Source organism: Lutra lutra, chromosome 1 (assembly GCF_902655055.1).
Source record: "Lutra lutra chromosome 1, mLutLut1.2, whole genome shotgun sequence".
NCBI lineage: Eukaryota > Metazoa > Chordata > Mammalia > Carnivora > Mustelidae > Lutra > Lutra lutra.
In genome coordinates, this window is record NC_062278.1 from 59,284,286 (window position 1) to 59,307,864 (window position 23,579).

The following is a 23,579-nucleotide window of genomic DNA, read 5'->3' on the forward strand; positions in this document are numbered from 1 at the left end:
CCTATTCTCAATTCTAGGTACAGATATGGAAGGAGCAGAGGAAAGCAGAAACAGGATGGAGGATGGAACACCCCCACAGCTTCATTAGCCCACAGCTTAGGGACAGACAGCAGTCACTAGAAAAGTCCTGGCTTTGCTCCCTCTAGGCCAACCCTGTGCCATGAGTAAGAAAGACTAATGAGAATTTTGCCTACATCTGAGGCAGGAGGTCACACCACTTCAACTTTTCATGAATGCTTGTCTAGTTTAGCCCACTGCAGAGGCCCAAGGCCTGGAGGACACAGGGAGAATTAGACCATTTAGTTGCATTGCTTAGACCCATGGATCTTCCCATGTGAGCATAGCTCAGAAGCCACCTTTTTCATTTTAAGGTGAAGAAGATCCATACATTATGGGAATGTTTATATTAATGGGTTTGGCTTATCTCCAACTTTCTTTCAAAAAAATCCAACTCATAGTAGCATCCTGTTTCAAGAAATATGAATGAAACAAGACCCAATTTAAATATCACATCCTCTTGTTCTCCCAGTCAGGATTCCTTGTCTCTTACCTGTGCTCTTCAGAATTAAAATAGTTACCCTTGCATCAGATATTAGCAGCAGGCTAAGTGTGTTACATGGGCTTACAAAATCTCTATAGTCTTTAGCTCTTACCCCCCCTAGTTCTCCATACCCTCTCCCTCAAGTCCCTAAGCAACCACTAATTGTTTTCAGTATTTCTAAATTTGCCTATTCTGGTCATTTCATATAACTAGAATCATAAAATATGTGATCTTTTTTCTAATGGCTAGTTTCTTTTACTTAGAATTTATTTTTAAGGTTCATCCATGTTATAGCATATATCAGTATTTCATTGTTTTTATGACTTAATAATATTCCCTTGGATGGATATAGCATATTTTGTTCATCTGTTAATTGACAGGCATTGGGTTGTTTCTATCTTTTGGCTATTATAAATAATGCTATGAAATGAACAGTTTTTATATGAACATACATTTTCAGTTTTCTTGGATATATTCTAGGAGTGGAATTACTGGGTCATGCAGTAACTTTCTGTATAAGTATTTGAGGAAATGCCAGATTATTTCTGAAGTAGCTACATCATTTTATATTCCTACTAGTAGAGTATAAAGGTTTCAGTTTCTCCACATTTTTACCGATGATTATTGTCTGTCCTTATTACAGCCATCCTAGGGGGTATGAAGTAATATTTTATCATGGTTTTGATTTGCATTTCCTTCATGGTTAACGATATGAGGATTTTTTTTTTTTAAGATTTTATTTATTTGACAGAGAGAGATCACAAGTGGGCAGAGAGGCAAGCAGAGAGAGAGAGAGAGAGGAAGAAGCAGGCTCCCTGCAGAGGGGAAAGCCCGATGCGGGACTCGATCCCAGGACCCTGAGATCATGACCTGAGCCGAAGGCAGAGGCTTAACCACTGAGCCACCCAGGTGCCCCCGATGTGAGGATTTTTAATGGCTAGTTCACCATTTGTATAATCTTCCTTGAAGAGCGATCTATTCAGATCATTTGTACATTTCTAAACTGAGTTTTCATTTTGTTAATGAGTCATAATAGTTCCTTATATATTCTGAAAATAAGTTCCCTATCGGGCATATGATTTGCAAATATTTTCTCCCTCTTCATGGGTTGTTTTTTAATTTTCATGACAATGTCTTCTGAGACACAATGGTTTTTAATTTTGATAAAGTCCAGTTTTATCTATTTTTTGTTTTGTCATTTGTGCTTTTGATGTCATATTTAAAAATTTTTGTCAAATAAAGGGTCACAAAGATTTACCCCATTTTCTTCCAAAAGTTTTATAGTTTCAGCTCTTACATTCAGGTCTTTGATCTATTTTGACTTAATTTTTGTATGAGATGGGAATCATTCCTCCACATGTGGGTATCAGCTGTCTCAACACCATTTGTTGAGAAGACTATTCTTTCTTCATTAAAAAGTGTTGGCCTTTCATTGAAACTGTAGATCAGTCTGAGAGTCTAGATAATATTAATTCTTTCAGTCATTAAACATGGTGATATCTTTCCATTTATTCTGATCTTTTAAAAATTTCTTTCAATGGTGTTTTATAGTTTTCAGTATGCCAATCTTGTACTTATGCAATTTACTCCTAAGTATGTTATTCTTTTGATGCCATTGCAAATGATACTGTTTTCTTAATTTCGATTTCCAGTTGTTTGTTGTTGGCACATAAAAATATAATCAATTTTTGTATATTGACCTATATCCTGCAAAATTGTCAAACTCATTAATTAGTTCTAATAGTTTTTGTCCTTTTTTTGATAGAGATTTTCTGAATAGAAGATAATGTCATCAAGAAAAGCGATAGTTCTTCTTTTCTTTTTCCTGATTTTCTTCCCTCCCTTCCTCTCTCTCTCCCTTTCTTCCTCCTCCCTTCCTTCTTTCCTTGTTTCCTTCCTTTTTTCTTATTTCCTTTATTCTAGTCCAAAATGACCTGGTTAATACAACCCCTAGCACTATGTTGAATAAAAGTGGTGAGAGTAGACCTCCTTGACTTGTTCATAAAATTAGGAGTAAACCTTCAATCTTTTTCCATTAAGCATGATAATAGCTGTGGGTTTTTGCAAATGCCCTTGGTCAGATTAGGAAATTTCCTTCTATTCCCAGTTTTCTTTTGTTTTTGTTGTCTTTAATCATGAAATGATGTTGGATTTTGCCAACTCTTGTATATTACTAGAGAAAATACTAAATGGTGAAGCTACTTTGGAAAACAGCCTGACAATTCCTTAAAAAGTTAAACACAGAATTGCCATATGACTCAGAAATACACTCTTGGGTATAAATTCAAAGCAATTAAAAGCATGTCCACATAAAAACTTTAATATTCATAGCAACATTTTTCATTATAGTCAAAAGTGAAAATAATCCTAGTGGCCATCAACTGATGAATGGATTAACAAAATCTGGTCTACCCATCCAATGGAATATTATTCAGTCATAAAAACTATGGAGTACTGGTATATTCTACAACATGGGTGAATCTTAAAAATATGATGCCAGACACCAAAGACCACATACTGCATCATTATATTTATATGAAATATCCAGACTAGGCATATAAAGAGAGAAAGAAAGTGGATTACTGGTTGTCAAGGTCTGGGGGGAAGTGGGTTGGGGAGTGACTCTTATTGTGTGTGGTGTTTCTTTTAGAGGTCATAAAAATGTTCTGGAATTAAATAGTGGTGATAGTTGTACAACGTTGTGATATAATAAAAAATATGTAATTGTGTACTTTAAAAAGGGTAGATTTTATGTATGAAAATTATATTTCAACAAAAAAATTCTACGTATTTGCTAAGCTATATTAATCTTCAGCATCCACCCCAATCTAATGTGTTCAATTCTTCCTTTGAACTTTTAGGCAGAACTCTTTTATGGCAACTCCTGTGGCCTTGTCATACAATTATTTGTGTAGCTTTCAAAGGTTTAAAGGGAATATGTACTGAAATGGGTATCTTCTGTATAGGCTGGCAGGTTATCCACACAGGGATTATACAGGTAGCAGATTTTATGAGCACAGAGAATTTGCTGTGGCCCAATTATTGATTCTAGTCTCACTATCAAGAAATACTATCTTGTCAGTATTCCAGATTCTATCAAACTTACACAATTTGTAAACTCACAAGTGTATGAACATGAGACCAGAATGCTATTATGTTCATTCTGATTGAGATCAACTGCCTGGTGGACTGGTCATACCAAGCATGTTCTTCCTCTGGGTTTATACCAACTGGGTTAGAAAAAGCCAGAAATTTGCTTGGTTGTCTTGTAGTCAGAGCAATGCTGCGATTCAAAAGCATGGTACAAAAGGCCCTCTAGTCAAAAAGCTTCCCAGCAGGGGTAAAGCAGACAACAGAACTGCATAGTGTTTATCTCCATGGCTCTTCTTTATCCAAGAACCACCTGATTCTTATCCATCTTACCATCTTAAATCCCAGAAACATTTCATCTCTAAGCTGCCTTCTTGCAGACTTCTGATCATTCCTTATGTACTGATTTTGTAGTTTAAATCCTAGAAGGCAGTTTTTCAGCAGCCCTAGATAATGCTCATTTTTTTTTTCTCCATGAAACTCTAAGTTCCATAAGGCAAAGATTGACTAACTCGTCTTTGTATCTATTATAGCATCTAACCTAGACTTGCAATGTGTATGATTGAAATGAAGTATAACTTGGGATAATTTACTATCTTCAAAACACTTTGATTGGTAATTTTCTTTTCCTTTGTAGTGTTGTGTATGACAGTAGCAGAAGCTTAAAATTTTGTCAGTGTGGCTAATGTCAGTTTCTGAAATTATGTAGCAACACTGTGTATTGAGTAGATCTATTCTAAGGATTATCAGCATTGTTTTATGTGAAGTTACTGAAACAATGATACTTCAAAAATAGTTATTGCAGGGCGCCTGGGTGGCTCAGTTGGTTGGGTGTCTGCCTTCAGCTCAGGTCACAATCTTAGTCCCAGGATGGAGCCCAGAGTTGGGGTGGATCAGAATCACCAGGAGAGCTTACTAATGCACAGATTGTGAGGTCCCAACCTTAGAGCTTCTGAGGGGTTAGGGCATAGCAGTTGGTGTGTTAGACCTTCTTCAGTAGGTCTGGGATAGGGACCCAGAATTTGAGTTTCTAATAGACCTGTTCTGAGGTGATGCTAATGCTACAGGTATAGGACTGAGTACACTTTGAGAACCACTGCTCTATTCATACTTCTTGGTATTCATTGTTTGAATTAGTGGCCCAAAGTGTGGTCTGTATCTGCCAGTATCTGCCAGAGCTTTTTGGAAATCAGGAATCTCAGGCACCACCCATGACTTCTGAGTCAGAATCTGCATTGTAGCATATGATCCCTCAAGTGATTAGTATGTAGCCAAAATTAGAGAAGCACTGATTTAGAGCACCAAGAGAGGTCACTCACAGAACAGACCAGAGAGGGGTTAAGTGAAAGATGTTCTAATGAAAAGTATCAGAAAACTACAGTGTGCTTCATTGTGCTTCTTTACACTAAGCCAAGGGATCAGAGAAACAAGGTGATTATATCAGTCATGGTCCCAGAAGGACACAGATGGGACTACTCAAAAAGGAAATTAAAGAAACTTCAATGAAGACACTATTTGCAAAGATGTGGGCAGGATCAAGCTAACCTATAATGGCTGGTGAAGCATTCAGATATTAATAAAATCAAAAAAGCTGCTACCACCCTTAGCCCTGAAGGAGCAAGATGAGGGGCTGCAGGGGATAGAGGACAGACAAATATCCAGACCTCTTTTTCCTTTCTCCTTTTTCTTTTCATTCTTTTGTTTTTGTTTTTGTGTTTTGAGAGAGAGAGAATGCTCACATGAGTCGGGGGAGGGACAGAGGGAGAGAAAATCTTAAGCAGGGAACCCGACACAGGGCTCAGTCTCATGACCCTGAAATCAAGAGTCAGACACTTAACAGACTGAGCCACCCAGGTGCGCTTTTCTCTCTTTTCATTCTTTAGTATCCTCCACTTGCCTTTCATTGGCCAAATCCACTTAGAAGTTAGAAGGCCAGGGTGCCTTACCCATATAGTCTCTAGAAGTCAGCCTCCTAAGGGAACAGAGGAGAGTCCAGAAGGGTGAATGGTTCCCCCTTAGAAGAATTACATATTGTTCATGTACTAGTCAGACAAATCAGGTTGGTAGTTATATACTTCCTATATTGGGGAAAGAGTCAATCATCTTGACATAGAAAATCCAAATATTTCCTTTATACCTGCAACCCAAGAATACACTAATGACTTCCACCAAAGGAAAAATATATAAGGCAACGTGTAATGATAAGTTAATGACCAGTGGGTCAACTTGCTGACCATGTTCATCCGCAGAGCTCAAGTGATAAGTTGAGGTCCTGCAATGGAGAAATAAATAGACACCTGATTGTATCAATGACTCTAGGAACTGTACAAAGGCTTTGTGTGGGGATGGGGAGCGCTTTGTTGGGATAAGCATAAATGGTCGAGTGTTCAAACCAAAACTCATATGGAAACGAGAATAAATGGGGAAATTATTCTGTTGAATGATTAAAAATTATCTTAGTATAGATCATCTTTTTAAAGCAGTTTTATTGAGGTATATAATTGATATAAAATATTTAATGTGTGCACTTTGATGAGTTTAGACACATGCAAGCACATACCATCATCACAATCAAGTCGATAGAAATATCTAACACCTCCCTAAAATTTTTTGTGTTCCTTTTGTGGTGTGTGTGTGTGTGTGTGTGTGTGTGTGTGTGTGTTAAGAGCATTTAATATGAGATGTACCCTTTTAACAAATTTTGAAGTACACAATACCATACTGTTAACTGTAGGCAGTATGTTGTACAACGGATATCTAGAACTTATTCATCTAGCGTAACAGAAGATTTATACCTATTGAACAATTCCCTACTTGCCCTACTCTCCAGCCCTACTTCCCCAGCCTCAGTAGGTCTGGAGTAGGACCTGAGATTTTACATCTTTAGCAAGTTCCCTGGTGATATTGATGCTACAGTCTATAGGAGCACATGTTAAGTTGCAAGGTCCTAAGGTACAGAAAATTAAGAACAATCCTAATTCCACTGAAATTGGAATGTTGCTGTCTTTGGCTTTGCAAAATAGGTAGTAAATTAAAGAACATCCATGAAAGGAAGAGAGGATGGCTAATGGAGTCAATAAAATATCATGAGTTTCTTGGAGTTCCTAACTCATTCTCCTTCTTTAACCCCCATGACAAAGCTATAGAGTTTGTTCTTTTTATTTCAGCTATTTTATTTTCAATTTTTATATTCAATAATTATACCGTTTTAGTCCTTAACATTAGCTTCATAACCCTTTGGCATATTTACCCTGCCAACAATCCCTTCAATTTCCAAATGAATTTAGTTTCATCTTATTATGGTTGTTGAAATAGGAATCACAGTTCTAACTGGGTTTGTGTTTCATACTTCCTTGAAACTGGCTTCTCATGTACATAAGTCTAATATGAGACAGGGAAAGAAGTAAATTTGGTTACACTGATTTTATAATTTATTTCTGTCCCTTTGAGCAGAAAGCATAATGGCAGTCTATATAATGCCATCATTTGAACATCCCCATAGACATAAAATCCTTGAAAGTTTGTCGCCACCATGGTCTGGTGGCACAGACAATAAGTAAAAACTGTGGGTAAAGGTCTTAGAGTCGTAGATCCATTGGTAGTGAATCAACCAACCAACACTCACTGAGCATCTATTTATATACCTTTCATTGTGGCAGATGTTATGAGAATATAGGAAAAAAAAAACAAGGATTCTGCATCTAGAAGATAACAATATCAGAGGAAAAATCAACGTGTGAAACAGTAATAAATTTTAACTGGTCAGGGAGGACTTTGTCATCTCAAGTTGGTGCTATACTATACACCACATACAAAACCAAATCAAATCAAACTGAACAAAACAAAAAGGACATCTGAGCACTGATACACAATTTCAGACATGAAGTACTTGCTCCTCAAAACTCATTCCTTCTCCTCTCAGTTACCAGCTTTACAAATTGATTCTGTTCTTCCTTTGCTACTGACTGGTTGTGACTTATCTCCCCAATCCCAACTTTAGAATAATCTGGGCTCCTTTCAACCCTTTTGGTTCTCCACCCTCCTATAATGCCTCAAGCTACCCTGACTAACACCTTGTTCCCAAAGACCAGCCCATGTCACGGTCAGGGCTCCTACGGGGTAGACCCAAGGCAACGAGTACACTACATAGAAATGATATTGAAATTATTCCTTGAAGAAAAGAGTTTGCAGAGTAAAATGTTGGAGAGAGTTGTTGGTGGTGGTAAGTGTGGTTTTTAAGCAATGGCATTGATAAGGAAGTTGTTGCAAAGACAGGTAATAATATCAAATACATGCCAGGGAAATAACATTGGCAAGCCATTCAGAAAGTGCCATGATGTGATCTTTCTACAATGGAACTTTACCAGTTGCTTTTCTGTGTGTTTTGAGGTCACTGAGTACAATCCAGCTTGCAGTGAAGTTCTGTGCAGAATAAACCCCTAATGTGACTGGCGTCAGATTCTGCTTTGAAGTAGATGTGATCCTAACTTTATGTCCTGAGGATTCTCAAGAATGGGAAAACCCTAGTTATTTCCAAGCCTAAAAATTTCCTTAGGCTATCTACAAGACCCATAGGTCTTAAGGTGGTAGTAATACTATTTGGGACATCAGGCAGGCATTGACAAAGAATTAGATTAAGCAGACTGCTAATGTTTTACTAAAATATTATAATTTGGGTCACAGATCTTGATGGGCTTTTGGACCTTTGTTTGTTTCCTCAGAACACCACTCAGATAACTGTCAGGGAAAGAGACTAATAGTCTAGCAAGAAGATTCAAATTTAAAATGGAATACTACTAAAATGTCATATTGTCCAATACACAAGGGCAAAATAAATCCAGAACATTTGGTTTGCATGGAAACCAAAAAAAACAGAGACAAATCCCTGCAGTGACCCATGGAGACTTGACACATGCTGATGCCCTATATCCATCATTTTGGGGAGAACTCCCAGGTTGATTCTATACATAGTTCAGCAGTGGCCACATCTGTTCTCTTTTACTAAGATGTAACTGGGCTCTGGCTTGATCAGCTGTCTCAAGATTTTAAGGCCCTTTTGTTCTTTCCCAATATAAATAGCAAGGCAAGGCCTTTTGACTTCACTTTGGAATGCTATCAAATCCCAACAGGTGTCGGCCTTTGCTGACCTCTGGGGCCTTTCCCCTTTCAGGGAGGGGACTGTCTGCTCTTCCCAAAAGGAGCTGCGCCACAACCTGACACCACAGGATGACAGCTGGGCTCATCTTACTACACATGCCGGCAAGGAGGGGAGCGCAGAATAGACAGCCGAGAATACATGGCACAAGCCGCTCCTCCCCATAAAACACCCTAATGGGTGGGAAGGGAAAAAAAAAAAGAAAACGGAAAGAAAACGGAACCAGAGAATCTTGTTTCCTATGAATACATCTACTATACATGTAAAGGATTTGGAAAGCTGCAGCCTGTCATCAGAAAAAAAAAATTACCTAGAAGTAAAGGTAATGTCTTCCTAATGTGGTAAATAAAAATGCAAATCAAAGTTGTTCAAATCAAAGCTATTTTCACAAGGAAGGACTGAAGATGGTGATGCTGGATTTATTATTTATTATTATTATTATTACTATTACTATTACTATTATTATTTTGGCCATGAGGCATTGGCTCTCAAATTAAGATCGCCAGATTAAACAAATAAAGAAGAACATGGTAGTTAAATTGTAATTTCAGGAGAAGAATAAAAAATTTTTGTATAAATATGTTTCAGGCAATATTTGAGACATACTTACATACCAAGGAGTGTGTTGTGAACCTGAAATGCAAATTTAACTGGGTGTTTTGTATTTTTCCTGATCATTTGACTCTAAATGCAGCGATCTGTTTCCCTTCCTGATTCCCAGTTATTCTCCTCTTTAGACCAACAGAGGCACCCCAAGCCGAATGTAACTGCTTTCCAAGTTTTTGAGAGAAATGGGAAACCCTCAAGCCTCAATTGTATAGTTGGGTTGGACTGTTAATGCTGCTCCCGTCTTTCTGCTCACTTCAGTTTTCATACAAGTTTAAGGAATCATTTGTTTAAGAATACCTTAGAAATAACTGCTTTGTCTGAAGAACTGAAAAGTGTATTAAATAAAGATTAATTTGATTACTACTGTCTCATGCTGGGTCAAGCATGATCTGGAAGTAGAGGGGCTGGTGATGTCGTCTGTGAGGAATGTTCTGCTTATTCTGCTTCTTCTGGACTATGGAATTACACTCAGTACAAAAAAGAATAGATCAGTGTGGCCTGCCGTTCAGCTCTGTTGAATAAACACTCAGTGCTCATTGTGTGCCGTCACGGTGTATAGTACTCATTGTGGACTAGATGCTGAAGTTGTAGAAATGGGTAAGCAAGCCATTGCCCCAAAGTGCTGACTCTCCTGCAAGGGGAGAGGAAATGAGGGAAAGATGACTTTATTTGGTAGCGTCTGGGAAGGTTTCACAGAAGACATGATAGAAAGAGCGAATCTCCTTCTTGGGGAGAGTGTACAAGGGACCAGAGGTTCTGGGAACGCATAAGAAGTAGCTTATTTTTATGGGATTTCTCTAGCCTTGCTAGTTCTCTTCTGTGTACTTGTGAGCTTATTTGCTTCATTCTATGGGAAACATTGTTGTATTTCCTGCATGATAGTAGTACCTATTGCCAAATTTTAGAAAGGTAACAAAGTTTTTTCTATGGGGCACAGAATCCATGGCATTAGAAGTTTATGAACTTCTAGAAATTATATATAAATATTTATAGGTGTAGATAATATAAATTTTTCTAGGGAAGTGGAGTTTATATATATTTTTTAATTCTCCTAAGTGTCCTATGGCCTCCCAAACGTTAAAAACATCTGTCACAGAGAAATCAATAGAATGTTCTTCCAAAAAAACACAGCTCATTATAATCATAAACTTACTTTGAGAATCAACTTCCTGCAGAACTGTTACTATAAGCTTTGAAGAAAAAAGAAGAGGTGCTGTGCTTGCATAAATGTAATCTCAAGGTTTGCAGAAAAAAAATGAGGACATGTGATGAAAGTATTTATTATAGAATCATACTGCAGAAGGGATACTGAGAGGTTTTCTGTTCCATTGATACTGAACTTTGGCTCACTGAGGATCTCCCTGGCTCCATGAATCTCCAGGTAGAAGATTCAGTACCTGTCTCAACATTTTCTACATTTAAAATACTCCTATAAGCAGACTCTTCAAAGTAAAGGTTAATAAAATTTGGAGTAGGCCCCTTAAAAATACTCAGATTCACCTTTTCTCCCCTTTTTATTCTTTCATGGTTCTTCATAATCTGTTTGTAAGAGAATATTTATTCAGTAACTATTTTGTCATTACAACACTCTATGAAGCATTAGATTTTTTAAATGCCCACTTATACAGGGAGATATCGAGACCCAACAAAGTTAACTTACTTATAGCAGGACAGCTAGAAAGGATTTCTGAGTGTAGGTTGCCAAAAGAGAATGGCAGCAGGTGGGTATGCAGTCAGGTGGACAGGTCCACGCTGAACAGAGTAGCTGAAAGGAATTGCGTTCCATTTGGTGAGGCCACTTACATGGGTGATCTTTGAATTTGTACGTCTCCTAACCAGGCCCATGATACACTGACTGGAAATTACTGTTTTTAGTGCTTTTCATTTTATGTGTTACTGAATGTAAATGTTATAATTAAAAACAGTATAATTTTGTGTACAATGCAACAATGGAACATATTATCGTGGTGTTTCCTGGACTTTGGATATTTGACAATAAAATCACTCTTTTGGAGCCAAGTGAATCAAAGAGCTACTGATTTTATTCTGGTTGAATGATGTTGTTTGGATGAAAACAAAACTAACAAATAAAGATGAGATCAAACATTTATCCAGTAGGTATTGCAGTTTGCTGATTTATTCTGGTCTAGCATTAGATCCTTGAGCAAAGGCCACTAATATCAATTTCCATGTGCTTGTCTACATTTCCCAGCCTTCCTTGCTGTTAAATGGGGCCATATGCCAGGCATGTGACATGTGTTGCTTCTAGATCGAGGCATTTAAAAGCCACAGAGCCACCACCATCCCTTTCATCTCCTACTCTGCTGACTTTGGAGGCCAAAAGCTCCAAATGACATAGCTATGAGATAGAGGGGAGATAGAGCCCACACTGGGCTTTCAAAGAATGAGAAGTAAACATTTGATGTGTCTAGTCTCTAAGATTTGGGGAGTTGGTTGATCACAGCTGCCCTTAGAGTATAGTTACAGTATCAGCTTCCCCTGGAAGCTTATTAGAATTGTAGTGTCTCTTTGTTTTGTTGACTGTTTCCTTTGCTGTGCAGAAGCTTTTGATTTTGATGAAGTCCCAAAAGTTCATTTTCACTTTTGTTTCCTTTGCTTTGGAGACATATCTTGAAAGAAGTTGCTGTGGCTGATGTCGAAGAGGTTACTGCCTATATTCTCTTCTAGGATTCTAATGGATTCCTGTCTCACGTTGAGGTCTTTTATCCATTTTGAGTTTATTTTTGTGTACGGTATAAGAGAATGGTTGAGTTTCATTCTTCTACATATAGCTGTCCAGTTTTCCCAGCACCATTTATTGAAGAGACTGTCTTTTTTCCACTGGATATTTTTTTCCTGTTTTGTCGAAGATTATTTGACCATAGAGTTGAGGGTCCATATCTGGGCTCTCTACTCTGTTCCACTGGTCTATGTGTCTGTTTTTATGCCAGTACCATGCAGTCTTGGTGATCACAGTTTTGTAGTAAAGCTTGAAATCAGGTAACGTGATGCCCCCAGTTTTATTTTTGTTTTTCAACATTTCCTTAGTGGTTCGGGGTCTCTTCTGATTCCATACAAATTTTTGGATTATTTGCTCCAGCTCTTTGAAAAATACCGGTGGAATTTTGATTGGAATGGCATTAAAAGTATAGATTGCTCTAGGCAGTATAGACATTTTAAAATGTTTATTCTTCCGATCCAAGAGCATGGAATGGTCTTCCATCTTTTTGTGTCTTCTTCAATTTCTTTCATGAGTGTTCTGTAGTTCCTCGAGTACAGATCCTTTACCTCTTTGGTTAGGTTGATTCCCAGGTATCTTATGGTTCTTGGTGCTATAGTAAATGGAATCGATTCTCTAATTTCCCTTTCTGTATTTTCATTGTTAGTGTATAAGAAAGCCACTGATTTCTGTACATTGACTTTGTATCCTGCCACGTTGCTGAATTGTTGTATGAGTTCTACTAGTTTGGGGTGGAGTCTTTTGGGTTTTCCATATAAAGAACCATGTCATCTGCGAAGAGAGAGAGTTTGGCAATCCACGGAATGGGAGAAGATATTTGCAAATGACAGTACAGACAAAAGGTTGATACCCAGGATCTATAAAGAACTCCTCATACTCAACACACACAAAACAGACAATCATATCAAAAAATGGGCAGAAGATATGAACAGACACTTCTCCAATGAAGACATATAAATGGCTATCAGACACATGAAAAAATGTTCATCATCACTAGCCATCAGGGAGATTCAAATTAAGACCACATTGAGATACCATCTTACACCACTTAGAATGGCCAAAATTAGCAAGACAGGAAACAACATGTGTTGGAGGGGATGTGGAGAAAGGGGAACCCTCTTACACTGTTGGTGGGAATGCAAATTGGTGCAGCCACTTTGGAGAACAGTGTGGAGATTCCTCAAGAAATTAAAAATAGAGCTTCCCTTTGACCCTGCAATTGCACTACTGGGTATTAACCCCAAAGATACAGATGTAGTGAAAAGAAGGGCCATTGGTACCCCAATGTTTATAGCAGCAATGGCCACGGTCGCCAAACTGTGGAAAGAACCAAGATGCCCTTCAATGGATGAATGGATAAGGAAGATGTGGTCCATATACACTATGGAGTATTATGCCTCCATCAGAAAGGATGAATACCCAACTCTTGTAGCAACATGGATGGGACTGGAAGAGATTATGTTGAGTGAAATAAGTCAAGCAGAGAGAGTCAATTATCATATGGTTTCATTTATTTGTGGAGCATAACAAATAGCATGGAGGACAAGGGGAGTTAGAGAGGAGAAGGGAGTTGAGGGAAATTGGAAGGGGAGGTGAACCATGAGAGACTATGGACTCTGAAAAAACAATCTGAGGGTTTTGAAGGGGCGGTGGGTGGGAGGTTGGGGGTAACAGGTGGTGGGTATTGGAGAGGGCACGGATTGCATGGAGCACTGGGTGTGGTGCAAAACAATGAATACTGTTATGCTGAAAATAAATTTAGAAAATTAAAAAAAAAAAGAATTATAGTATCTCTTTCTCTAGCCCAGTGATACTAACCAGGATCTATATTTTGACAAGATCTCAGGGTGATTAATATACATAATAATTTGAGAAGCCCTGTTGTAAACTCTACCAGAAATTCTGGTAATGTGGACTAGTGCTGCTCAGGTCTGGGAATTCCAAACTTATTTTAACACCAAAGTCACTAGCATAGATTTCTAAAAGCACAGAGATATGAGACCTACTGGATATGAATCTCTAGAGGTAAGCCCTGAAGTCCTCATTTATTAAAACTTCCCAGTGATTCTGATAATTAGGTGGCCTTATAATTTTGTTATTTTAATTGGGAATATAGATAAATTCATATCATTAGCTTAATTTTTGCTGTGTTATGATACTAAAAAATTATATAAATCTTTGGAGTTTAGTAGACATTCTATGAAGAGGCCCTAGAACTTATCTGTAGAGTTGATGGAATTAATCATTTTTGTCACTTGCTTTCTGATCTTGGGATGCAAAGTGACTCTCCTATTTTCTTAGCCCCAGAGACTCTGGGAAGCAGAGTACTTAAGTATTGGGGAGGGTACAGTATTCAACTGGCACTACCTTTTCCAACTAAGAGACTTTCCTCAGCCCTTTCTGGGCTAAACTGTGTCTTTGAGTTTAAAAAGACCCCGCAGCTGTCTCCATTGAGCAGCTTCCTTATCAGAATGAGACAGCTCCATTTCCATTTGTGTGCAGACATCAAAATACTGGCTTTTCCCTTCTTTATTTCTGTCTCTCTTCTTAGCAGGTTGGAACTGCACTAAAAAGGAAGCATTGTAATCCAGTAAACTCACCAAAGAACCGGAGAGACCTGCTTCATGAAACAGCAAGGGTCCCTCTTTTTAAACTTCTCACTGGGATGACTGTTATTTTGCAAATCATCTAAAAAAAATCCTGTCTCCTTGAACTAGATCAGCAGCCTTCAGATCCCTGCATACCTCCTCTTGGGCTCCCAGCCTTCTGTACATGCTCTATAAGCACATATCATAACAGGAAAATCTTTCAAAAAGGTTTTGCATAGCCATCTCCTCATGACAATAACAATTTTAAATGACAGAAACTCCTCATTTTTTAATAGCATGGTAAATTAAAGACTCATCCAAGATGAGGGGCACGGCTGAGCAGGCATTGCCTGATTTCGTGGCGGCTCTGAACTGCGTTTAGAACAGAATATTTTCAACAAGAGCATAAGCTATGGAAGCTGACAAAGATGTGTCATTTACTTAGGACCTAGGGACATGGAACGAGGCTGGGGATGAGGAGGAAGCGGAAGTCACCACAATTCTGGACTTGAGGGAAGAGGGAGGAGGAGGAAAAGGGATGGGATGTAGGAAGTGGAAGGAACGGATCCTGAGGGGAGAGGAAAGAGAGCAATGTTGAAAATAGGTGTATCGTCTTGCATGGATTAAGAAGCAAATCCTTCTGGTGGAAACAAACCAACCATAAAACAACAACAAAAACCAACCTGTGATTTGTTTTTCAGTACCCATAGTGTAGATACACACAAAGCAAATTGGGTGGAAGGTAAACAAAAATGTATTTCAAATCAAACAACTGATTGATAATTGATTAGTATCGGTGTGGGATGGTGGTGGTGTTAACAGGTTCCTATGTTGATCTCATCTTAAATGATCATTTATTCCTCTTACACAGGATAATTGAACATGCAAACAATTTAGTGGAGACAAAGTTATGAACTAATGGTAATTTTTTTTTTTAACTGCTTCCACAAAGTATAGTTCTCCACAAGGATTTTATCTCCGTCTCTTCCTGTCTCTCTGCCCTCTCTGGTGACTTAGGTTTTGTCACCATTTCAGCTCAGACTCTTCTCTGACCTGGAGTCCCTCTAAACTGAGGTTGTCTTTGGCTCTGTTTTTCTTCTCTTTCTTTATACTGCTTTCTTGTGTTCTACCTTGCCCTCCTGGCTGTGATTTCCCTTATCATCTGCTCCTCCCTGGGGGCAGCATTTCTTGCCTTCCTTGAATGTGTTTCTAACAGCTAACCCAGACATGCCACCTAGTGCTTCTATATAGGGCCTGAGAGGGGCCTCGTAGTTTTGCAGGAGAAAATGTGATTCTGGACTCCCTCCATGAGCAGTGCTGAATTTCTCAGAACTCATTATGGAATGGACAGGGAGTCCTGTGAACCATCAGAAGCAGATACAAAATAGTTCTTCTCTCACAGAGAAATTCCTGGGTTAGAAGCTCAAAAACAGGGTTCGTCAAAGCCGGGAAGCTACCAGTGTGAGAGAAAACATGAGGTTGAAACCGCAGAGAACTTGATTTTCAGAATGAAGGATAACCAGACCTGTGTAAGAAAGGCAGAAAGTTAATCAGGAGATGCAAGATGGAAATGCATTACTTGTCACCTGTAGAGAGAGAGCTAAAATGAATCACAAGAGTCTTGATTTCCAGTTCTGTGAAGGGAAGGAGGGAAGGAAAGAAGGGAAGGAGGAAGGGTGGAAAGAGATAAAGTAAATAAAATGAAAAGATATGACAGACCCAACCTGAGTTAGCATTAGCAGGCCAGAGACAGCTATCCTATCAAAGGCCTGATTAAGAGGTTGGCCCATGCAGGAGTCTGGGAATTTGGAATTTTGGAAACTTCTCATAATTTCCTGATAAGAAAGTCTCACTATGCCTAAACTGTTTGTGAAAATGATGTGGTTTATGTTGAATGCCTTTGTGCTTCGTGGAAGTCTGGATTTTGGTACGTGCTCAGTAGAGGGAGCCTTTGTGACCTTAAGCTCTGAGTCTCTAATGGACTTTCCTGAGAGATAGCATTTCAGTGTGCTGTCACCCTTCCTTGGAGGAGAAACTGTGTAACACCACACTGGGAGGGGATTTTTAGAACCTTGAGCTTCATTTTCTCTGGACTTGACCACATACACCTTTTCCCTTTCCTGATTTCGTTTTGTATCCTCTTGTAATAAATCATAGCTTCAAGTACAACTATATGCTGAGTCTTGGGAGTCCTCCTAGCAAATCACTGAACCTGGCGCTGGTCTTTGGGGACCCATGACACATTGCCTTTCTGCAATCATTTAATTCCTTCAATTTTAAGAACTATGTGTTGACTTTGTAAACGACCCAAGAGAAATTTTGATTCATCTTTCCTGTACCCACTAATTTCAAGTTCGTTTGAAAAATGAGGTCAAAATAAATAGTCTTTTGAAATGTTTAGAAGGTAAGACCAATGGGGAATGTTAATGCTCTTTAGATTATATACAACTAATTAATTCACAATCAAATGTTATAGAAATCCTAAACGAGAAGCAGGTCAGAGCACAGTCAGAAATTTGGGTGTGAGGTTTGGCTCCGTTATCTTAATTACTCTGTGGCTTTATAAAAGTTAACTTTTCTGTGCTTAAGTTTTTCTTTTCTTTCATTTTTTTAAACCTGTGAAAAAGGAATGGTACTACACACTTGTTTTGGAGAGTTAACTTGAAATAATTTATGTAATATATTTTAAATAGTCTGCCTGGTACATTCTAAGGGTTTGATCGCTGGTATAGTATCTGTCGTCAATGAACAGTGCAGTAAGAACAACTCAAGGATGCCAAGCTCACTTGTGAGACCATCTGGGAAGCATACACCAACACCTGACTGGACATTGGAGGCTCTCATCCCATCTAGAGCAGCCCAAAGAGGTGTCCTATTTATTTATGTATGTATGTATGTATGTATGTATGTATGTATGTATTTATTTATTTATATGATGTTCAGTTAAGCAGCATATAATACATTTGTTTGTGATGTCATGTTCAACGATTCATTAATTGTGTATAACACCCAGTGCTCATCACCACACGTGCCCTCCTTATTACCCATCACCCGGTTACCCCACCCCCATCCCCCTTCCTTTTGTAACCCTCAGTTTGGTTCCTAGAGTCCAGAGTTTCTCATGGTTTGTCTCCCTCTCTGATTCCTTCCCATTCAGTTTTCCTTCCTTTTCGCTATGGTCTTCCATGCTATTCCTTATGTTCCACATATGAGTGAAACCATATGATAATTGTCTTTCTCTGTTTGACTTATTTCACTCAGCATAATCCCCTCCAGTTCCATCCCTGTTGATGCAAATGGTGGGTATTCATCCTTTCTGATGGCTGAGTGATACTTCATCATGTATATGGACCACATCTTCTTTATTCATTCATCTGTTGAAGGGCATCTCAGCTCCTTCTACAGTTTGGCTATTGTGGACATTGCTGCTATGAACATTGAGGTGTATGTGCCCCTTATTTTCATTATATCTGTATCTTTGGGGTAAATACCCAGTAGTGCAATTGCTGGGTCATAGGGTAACTCTATTTTTAACAACTTGAGGAACCTCCACAGTGTTTTCCAAAGTGGCTGCACCAGCTTTCATTCCCACCAAGAGTATAAGAGAGTTCCCCTTTCTCCATACCCTCTCTAACACTTGTTGTTTCCTGTCTTGTTAATTTTTGCCATTCTAACTGGTATAAGGTGATACGTCATTGTAGTTTTGATTTGTTGAACATTTTTTCCTGTATCTGTTACCCATTTGTATGTCTTCTTTGGAGAGGTGTCTGTTCATGTCTTCTGCCCACTTACTGACTGGATTATTTATTTTATGGGTGTTGACTTTGAGAAGTTCTTTGTAGATCTTGGATATCAACCCTTAATCCATAACGTCATTTGCAAATATCTTCTCCCATTCCATGGGTTGCCTCTTAGTTTCCTTTGCTGTGCAAAAGCTTTTTATCTTGATGAAGTCCCTAAAGTTCATTTTTGCTTTTGTTTCAAGAAAAGAGATTTTTCTTGAAAGAAGTCACTGTGGCTAATGTTGAAGAGGTTACTGCCTGTGTTCTCCTCTAGGATTTTGATGGATTCCTGCCTCACACTGAGGTCTTTCATCCATTTTGAGGTTATCTTTGTGTATGGTGTAAAAGAATGGCCTAGTTTCTTTCTTCTGAAGTGTCATTTTAAAACCATTCTAACCTACCCTAGGGTGACCCCCCCACCTCAGAGACCTCCAGCCAAGTGCTCCTTGTGCTCACTCCCAATCTCTCCTGCATGATCTTTGTCTTTTGCAACTACTTTCAGGGACAAGGGAGACTTTTGCGGTTTCCTTAAAACCTTTCTGCAAGTTTCAAGTAGTGCCATGACCCAGGAAGTGTAGAGTGATCAAGGTAGAAAGACACATGGTTCTTTCTCTTTCACCCCACCTGACCTTGAGAAAGTCACATCTCTGAATTTCACTATGCCTCACTGTAAAATAGATTAATTAAAAATATCAACCTCACTTGACACTTGTTGAGAAAGAAGGCTTCAGAAAATGTTGGTAAAAGTGCTTTGGAAATTGTAAAGTACTGTACAGAGGATCACTTAGGGCCTGCTCTGGGTTTTTTCTAGGATGGTCATAAAAATCCTTACCATAGTTGTTTGGTTATTTGGCAGAGGAAAATGACAGGAGCCTGGGACTTATTGCCAAAGGAGATAGCATGCTATGACATTAGTCTTAAAAATATAAATTGAGTCCTGGGTATTTAGTTAGATGCCACAGAATCTGACAGAAAAATTAGATCCCCCTCTAGCCTGAGCTGGAGTAATAGATAAGGAAACCATTGCATTGGTATTTAATTGTAATAACTGGTATCATTCCTTTTTTTTTTTTTTTTTTTTTTGGTACAATGAAGCGACACAGTTATTTGGGATTGATTTATTGCTTTGTTGTGAAAACTTGTTTTCCATTGATTTTTTTTTCTCCTTCAGTGCTCTTCTTCACTAATTGATTGATTTGAATGTTAGAGCTTTGACTCCATCTCTGAAGATGGATTAGAATAATTATTGCAGCCTGCTGGTTAATCATTCCGCCACACAATTATTGCTGCTGTTGTGCTGTGCACCAGCACTTTATTAGCTGTAGTAATTGTAGCCAAGTTTAATAATTTAATGACATACTTAGAGATGACAACTTGGTCATTATGCAGGGACACTTCTGTGGAACCTGCAAGCTCCTGGGTAAGTGAAAGGGCCAGTCCCATTTCTCCTGTTTGCTGGCCTTTTAAGAGGTGTTTGGACTTTCCTTCTTCCAGACAGCTATGGCCCAAACCTTCCAATCTGAGGAGGTGGAGTGGACATGCCACAGCTCAGGGGACACCCAATTGTTCAGAAGCCTGAGCCTACATACCTCTAATACCTTCCTAAGGGCTGCTGCCCCCAAGCCTTGGAATTATGTGGATGCGACACAGGAAGAACATAATACTGTTCTTTGTTCATTGTAGCTCATGATACTTTTTGATAAGCCTGTAAAGCTCCTTCCCCCAGGTGCTTTTTCCCTGAAATCAGAAGCAGCAGAGCAGGGTAGTCTGCAGAAGTAAATATAACAGTGGAACATCAGGAGGTGAAGCATCCTTTTTCCTCCCCTCACCTTGTTGCACTGAGTTGGGTGAATTCTCCCCACCACCCCAGCAAGCCCACAAGAACTCACCCTTTCCACCTCCCTGGGAGGAGAGACCATAACAAATGCCAGATACTGCTCTGGATTGATCTTTTTTAAAACTCCAGATGGGCTCCTCATCCTACTTCAGCTGCACATGAACCACATACTAAATTATTCACTCCGTGTTTTCCTTCCCACCTAATGAAGACAGCTACCCTTGATTGTGAAGATCTGAGATTCTCATAAAAGAGCATTGTTTGGTGTTAAGTTGTATTAATAGTCAGCTATATCAGTGTTGCCTATATTGTAAGCAAAACACTTTGGAAGCTAATTACGATTCCCTACTTTGTTTTCTACTTTAATCACAATTTCAGCATCTACTAAATCAGGTGGGAATGAAACAGGTTTTCAAAAGCGTTCGCTCTAAATTTTTCCCTTCTATTTTCCTTTTCCTGTCTCTCTGTTTCTCCCCGCCCCTCCTGCCCCCCCCCACCGCAACTGACTTCACTATTTATTCCTATTATCTCTCATGTTAATATCCTGGATTTTGGAGTTTATAATTTGGACAAATGATAATCTACACACCACGAGTAGATAAGCTGTCTGGATTTGGTTTGACATTCATAACTATACAGTTTCTGTCTTTATTTTGTTTATTTGATTTTTTGACATTGAGGTATAAGAAAAATATTAGAATATGAGAGCTGTTATATAAAATCCTCTCTGATGACTTATGCTTAGAAGAAATTAATTTTACAGGATTTTTTGCGATTACAATTTATTTTATTGGTTTTTGTTAAGCTTAAGAATTTTTTCCAAGTCCAGCTACATCTGTATCAAGGAACATGTTGGCTGATGAACAAGTTGCTAAATTTGCAAACAAATGGCATACACAGAGACCTGGCAGTAATCCCTAATATGACAGCAAGCCTTCACTGTTTCAGTAGAGCATGTTGACCAGGAGGGACGCCTAGGTGTGAAGAAACTAATCTTTATTGTCTTTTCTTCAATGGACTTCAGGCACAGATAGATCTTGTTGTGATTTTGCAAGGTGGGAAAGAGGATGCAACCCTGTTTGACTGTTGGAAAATCAATAATAACAGCTAACTTCTGTAGGGTGAGCTACCATCTCCTGACCTTCTTGCACTTCCACCGATCTTCAGAAAATATGTCTAATTCAAGTTGTTTCTAGGAAAGCATAACAGATTCTTTCTCTTGTGAGTTAAGTGAGAAGAAGCTAGGACCTCATAGTCCTTTTTTCATCAAATGTGTAACTTTAGTAGAAACTTAAGGCATAAGGATTTTTTGATCTGCTCTAATAGAACTTAAATATGATGCATTTTGCCAAGATACCATATACTATGATTGGGTATTTAGTTTGTGTAGAATTATCCATAGCATTCCATCAACTTTTCCAATAATAATAACAGTGCTATGGTATGGCTCCCCAAATTATTGAGGTTCCCATCTCTGGAATTACGAATTTTACCTTTTAGGGCAAGAGAGACTTTGCAGATGTGATTAAGTTAGGGGTCTTGGGGTTGGGAGATTATCTTGGATATACCAGGTGGACCCTAAATGTACTCACCAGTGTCCTTATAAGGAGCAGGAAGAGGGAGATTTGACAGGGTAGAGGAGGCCCTGTGAAGGAAACAGAGAAGCAGAAACAGAGAGGGGTGCCACACCTTAGGCTTTGAAGGTGGAGGCTGGAGCGATGAATTTAGAAGCACAGCCAGTTGATGGAAGGTAGAAAAGATAAGGAAAATAGACCCCCCACCAGAACATCCAGAGATGTGTGGCCCTATCAACAACTTGAGTTCAGCCAGTGAAACTTCTGCCCCCCAGAACTATATGACAGTAAGTCTGTGTTGTTTTTAGACACCAAGTTTATGGTAATTTGTTATGGCAGACATAGGAAACCAACACAGGCAGTATCACGTTTTGACCATTTGCTGTTTTATGTATTTGCTGTTTTCTTTACTAACAGTGAAGAACTGTGCTAAATAGTCCACATGAGTTTTTTATAATTTTATACTCACAAATCAAGGTAAGGTAGTATTGAAATTAGTCTCATTTTGGGGCGCCTGGGTGGCTCAGTGTGTTAAAGCCTCTGCATTTGGCTCAGGTCATGATCCCGGGGTCCTGGGATCGAGCCCCGAATGGGACTCTCTGCTCAGCGGGGAGCCTGCTTCCTCCTCTCTCTCTCTGCCTATCTCTCCCCCTACTTGAGATCTCTGTCTGTCAAATAAATAAATAAATAAATAAATTAGTCTCATTTTGCACATTAGGAAACTGAGGCTCACAGAAGAGCCGGGATTAACCCCATATCTGTCTGACCCCAAAACTGCTTCCCTGAACTTGTACAGGGAAGATGTGTCCTTGAAGTGTTAATATTCCAGGAGAAAACTGCTGCTGATCCTGGAGGTAGAACTGTTCCTGCTGATCCTGTTCCGTTAGAACCCTGTCATGCTAGGGACAACGGTCCTCATGTGTAAGAGAGAAGATCAAAATGATCCTCCATTCATTCTTCAAACATATTCTGAGTACAGAAGGATAACACAGAGTCTCTGTCATCTTGCAATTGACAATGTTGTGGGAAAAAGAGAAAAGCAGTTTCAAAGGTGAGTCTTTCATAAGGGTAATTTTAGGCATGTGCTTATGGTGGTAATGCTACTACTATTAAGCTGGGGTAGGTAACAGAAACGTCTTCCGGAGGCAGTGACATTGAGTTGAGCCTTGAAGGAGGTATAGGAATTGTCTAGGTAGGAGAACGTCTTCAAGGGCTTCCAGGTAGAGAGAATAGCCCTGGAGTAATGGAAACCGTGGAGCCTTGAGCAAATTGTGCGTCGCTTGTTGTGGCATTAAGTACAGTATTTGGTGAGAAGAAAGGGCACAGTAGGTAGGCTGGTGATGTGAGAAGAAACTAGAAACTAAGTCAGGAGCCAGAGGTCACAGAGACCCTTGAAAGCTTCCATTCCCACGATCTCCTTTTCCTCAGATCACGCTCTCTTCTTAACTCATTTAAGTTCCATTAGTTCATCATCTCTTCCACTACATCTAAGGGATGTCTTCCACACCTCATCCTATTTGACCTCCAAGGAGAGTGCAACCTGAAGACTATTCTCCCTCTTGAAATGTTCTCTTTCTTCTCACACCTGTGATACCATGTGATGCCTCTGGCTGCTTCTCAGGCTTCCTTATGAGTCCATACTCCTCCACCCAACCCTTAAACG